The sequence below is a fragment of the Hyaena hyaena genome, unplaced genomic scaffold, assembly GCF_003009895.1.
Source record: "Hyaena hyaena isolate Hyena2069 unplaced genomic scaffold, ASM300989v1 scaffold_238, whole genome shotgun sequence".
NCBI lineage: Eukaryota > Metazoa > Chordata > Mammalia > Carnivora > Hyaenidae > Hyaena > Hyaena hyaena.
In genome coordinates this window covers 1,734,451-1,739,179 of record NW_024080870.1, presented here as the reverse complement: position 1 = coordinate 1,739,179, position 4,729 = coordinate 1,734,451, and positions in this window count along the sequence as shown.

The following is a 4,729-nucleotide window of genomic DNA, read 5'->3' as shown; positions in this document are numbered from 1 at the left end:
CATTGATGGAACTTTTTCTCTGTGTCGTATACTGTTCCAACCACTCTATGCAGTATGGCACTTACTCCCCATAGTGACTCTGTGGAGTAGGTATCATGGTTATCTGCGTTTTCAGTTGAAGACAATTGACCTCTCATTGTTTTTTTCTTTTTAAGTTTATTCATTTGGGGGGGGGGGAGAGAGGAAGAGAACAAGTGGGTGAGGGGCAGAGAGCCAGGGAGAGACAGAATCCTAAGCAGGCTCTGTACTGCCAGCACAGAGCCCAACGTGGGGCTCGAGCTCACAAACTGCGAGATCATGACCTGAGCCGAAGTCTGACGCTTAACCCACTGAACCAGGCACCCCAAACTCTAATTGTTTAAATGAGTTCTTGTTCGTTCCTTCCACTGCATGGCTGTTAGCAAAGAGCTACCATTTTGAGAAAAAGAGTAAAGATAGGCATGGACTCCAGTCCTTGGGTCAGGGGCTGGCCCTCACTACATCCCTCCCTCTCCCACCCAGAGAGAAGCTGGGGAGGAGTCTGGGGGGGTTGGCTGGACCACTGCCTCCCCTGCATCTTCCCCGCAGGCTGGAGGCCCAGGCTGCTTCCTGGGGCTCACCACGCCTGTCTTCCATCAGTCCAGGCTGGGCAGCCTGCCTCCTTGGCACAGTGGGCTCCAGCCCGAGGCTCCTGGGCCCTGCGTGGCTCGGTGAACTGTGTAAGGAAGGGAGACTCTGCCAACGTGTCACTGGCCAGCTCCCCTGTGGGGACCATCTGGGATGTACTGAGCTGGTGAGCCAGGGCCGGCCAATGGCTGCCTCCCCCCCCCCCCCCATGGGCCTCACCTCCCTGAGCACACACCGTTCAGCTGACGGAGGTATCTGTCAGGTGACAGATCATCCCAGGGGAACCTCTTCTTGAGGCCCCTGAGGGCCCTATCCGGCAGTAATCAGCATACTAATAACTGACGTTTGTTAAACCCTGACTATGGCCACTTACTGTGCTAAGTGCTCTGTGTTGTCTCACTTAATTTACTCCTTACACCTGTATTGAAGTACTATTATTATCCCCATTTTATAGATGAGGAAACTGAAGCACAAAGAGGCTAAGGGACCTACCCAGGCTCATGCAGCTTCTAAGTTGAAGAGTCTGGTTTCAGATTCCGTTTAATGCCTGGCTCACTCATGAGTCCTGGATTCTGATCTTTGCTCAGTCTGTTACTGATGAGTAACATCTGTGCGGTCCCTTATAGTTGTGTACCATGCAGGGGTCAGACCACAATTTCAAAATGCATTCATCAGGGGTCACCTGGGTGGCTTAGTCGGTTAAATGTCTGACGTCAGCTCTGGTCCTGATCTCACGATTTGTGAGTTCGAGCCCCGTGTCAGGCCCTGTGCTGATGGCTCAGAGCCCAGAGTCTGCTTTGAATTCTGTGTCTCCCTCTCTCCCTGTTCCTCCTCTGCTTACCCTCTGTCTCTCTCAAAAATAAATAAAACATTAAAAAATAATAAAGTTTCAAAATGCATTCATCAGAATCCTAGCATTCTGTCAGCAGCTATATTTGGTTGGGATGGAGTTGGGGCAGAGGCAAGGGAAAGCTCATGATGAATATCAGGCCTCCACCCCCTACCCCTTTTCAACTTGGGATTGAAGTGGCACTTTTCGCTGCTTCCTGTAGGAGCATTATGTATGAGGCAAGGCGCACAGAAGGGGTTCTGCTACTTAGGATAAGTTTGAGCATTAGCCATTGCCGATCCAGCATTCTTCTACCCAAAGAGAGGAGGCAAGTAAGCCTCAGAGGGTAAGGGAGCCATCTGAAGAGATCCAGCGAATTGGTGACTTTGGCAGATAGTGTAGTGGTTCAAAGTGCAGGTTCTGGGACCTGACGCAGGTGGGTGCATGCCCCCCCCTCACCCCCCTGCCTGGCACCAGTGGTGTCCTTGATCAGGGGCAGCTCTCAACTACTATAAGATCCCTGTTTTACTACCATTCAGTGCTCCACATGGGATAGTGATGCCCCACGTCACTTCTCTGATGAAAGCACTCAGTATCCAGGTCACCTCTCCTTCCCCTCCTCACCCCCCAGTCCCAACTCCCAACTCCCTGCCTTTGGCCCTGCCCAGTTAGGTGCAGATACCAGGGGTACCCAAGGACCATTCCCACCTCAAGGAGTAATTCGTAGTGACTTTCCATCTGGCAGCCTCTACCAGACTTCATGCCCCACAGAGGCTGTTCATGGAGAGGCAAAGGGCCATCCCTGCAACAGAAGACAAAAGAGACTGTGTGTGACCCATACTACTGTGTGACCTTCAGCACCTTGCTTCACGTCTCCAGGGTTCAGTGTCCTCGCCTTTAAAGAGAGGTGTAGGAGGTTTGATGATCCCCATGGGCCTCTGAACCTTCAAGATGGCATGCTTCAGTGATCCCGGGTGCCAGGAAATATGACCTCTCTCCCTGGCACCCAGACATTACTCCAACAAGTCTTCTCCCTATGCACAGACTCATGAATCAGGCAGAATCATAATAGGCTGAGTCTCCCTCTCTATCTGTGGGGGTGAATGATGAGACTTTTTGAGTCTTCCTGGCCTTGGGAGATTGGCCTCAAATGGTCTGGCTGCAGGGTTTTCAAAGCACTGTCCTGAGTGACTACTCTGGACAGTCCAGCCACAGCCAAGTGGAGAGAGCTTTAGGTCAGGCCAGAGTCTCCACACAATGTGGTGGAGCCTGTAAGGGAAGAGATTTTCTAAAGGAGAGGCCTGCCTTCCCTTGGACACAGAAACTGTCCTGGGTTGGTGAGTGGGAGAAGTGCACCCAGGGCACTTCCTTGGGGTATGGCCTGCATGGGCACTGCAGGGGCTCACTCTTGTTCCTTCTCTTCCACAGGATGTTGATGTGGTTGGTCAGATTCTGGAACGCTGATGGAACCATATTTTTTAGTCAGCAGGGTGACTGGTTGCTTAGAGGTGGCTCACGTGTTGGGCTTCCTCCTCTCTGAAGCCCAAGTAGTAGTTAAAAGGCTCAGACTCCTTTCCCAATGGAGGAGGCCTGCCCATCTCTCTCCCTCTGCACCACTCTCTTTGGTGCCTTAACTTGGTCAAGATGAAGGCAGTGTGTTCCTAGCTGCACTTGCATCTCCCTGGCCCACCCTGTCTATGAGGTCACTTGTAGCAAGTCCATGTGCACACCCAAGGCTTCTTGCTTGTCTCTGTGCACAGAGTAGGTGGAAAGGGTGGGGAGTTAAGTGTTTCAACCAATGAAGGATGAGGGGGTATGTTAATGCCATCCGCCCTCCCTCATTCCTTGCCACCAAGTGGGAGAATCCTGAGGTGTGTTCTGTACACTCTCTCAGCTGGATTGGGACTGACTTGCCCCAATTGGCCACATGCCTTTTATTGGCTTCCTGTTTTCCCACTTCCTCTTGTGCTTTCTGGATCACCTCCCAGATAGACTAAGGTTCTCAAATCCTGATCTCAGGGTCTGCTTGTGATACTGTGATTTATAATAAGAAATATATATTTAGTCTTTGTTCCTGTTTCTGGCACAGAACTCCTAAAACCCTCGGGATTTCCTAAGAGATAAGAGCACAAAGGTCTTTTGTTATGCTAATGGGGTGACTTTTGGCTTGCACCTGACAATGGGGCTGGTTGTCCAATGAGTGGAGCCAACCATGTGATTAGAAGGTTGGAATTTTTAGTCCCATCCCTGGATCTCCCGGGAGTGGAGAGGGAGTGGAAATGTGAACTCAATCACCAGTGGCCAGTGATTCAATCCATCATCCTGTGTAATGAAGCCTTCACAAAAACCCAAAGGACAGGGTTTGGAGAGTTTTCAGATGAACATGTAGAGGTCTGGAAGAGACGTGGATCGGGGATGCACCGTACCTTGTCCTATATAATAATCTATAGTCTGTGTGTCTGTATTATATGTGTGATAATGTATATAATCTTTTCATCTGACTATTGATTTGCCTCCTATAGTATTCATTGTATAGGCATCTGGGTAGCTCAGTCGGTTAAGCATCTGGCTTTGGGTCAGGCCATGATCTCATGGTTCATGAGTTCAAGGCCTACAGCTGGCTCCATGCTGACAGTTCTCTCTCCTTCTCTGCCACTCCCCCACCTGCATGCTCACACACACATGCACATGCTCTCTCTCTCAAAATAAAGGTAAGAAAATAATATCCATTGTGATAAACCAGTAATCAGTCAGTACACTGGGTTCCTAACTTCTGTGAGCTGCTGTAGCAAATGAATCAAACCCAAGGAGGGGGTTGTGGGAACTTCTGATCTATAGCCAGGCAGAAGGGCAGGAAACAACCTGAACTTGCAGTTGGCATCTGAAGTGGAAGGTAGTCTTGTGGGACCGAGCCCTTAACCTGTGGAGCCTGACAGTATCTCCACGTAGAGTCAGATTTGAGTTGAACTGTAGGACACCCACTGGTGTCCAAGAATTGCTTGGTGATGTGGGGGAAGCCACCCCTCCCCCCAACTTTGGAACTGGGTATAGAACCCCTACTGTTCTTGGAGGAATTCACACTAAGACATAGAACTTAAACAAAGTTCACTATAGTGTTGGGGATGGCAGAGTGATTTTACTCCTGTTCTACTGATGAAGGAACTGAGGACTTCTCAAGATGTCAAAAATGACTCCTTCCAAAGTGGTAGAATGTAACATTATTCTTTTTTTTAAATTTTTTAAACATTTTTTATTTTTTTTTTTAATGTTTTTTTTTTTTTTTTTTTAATTCCT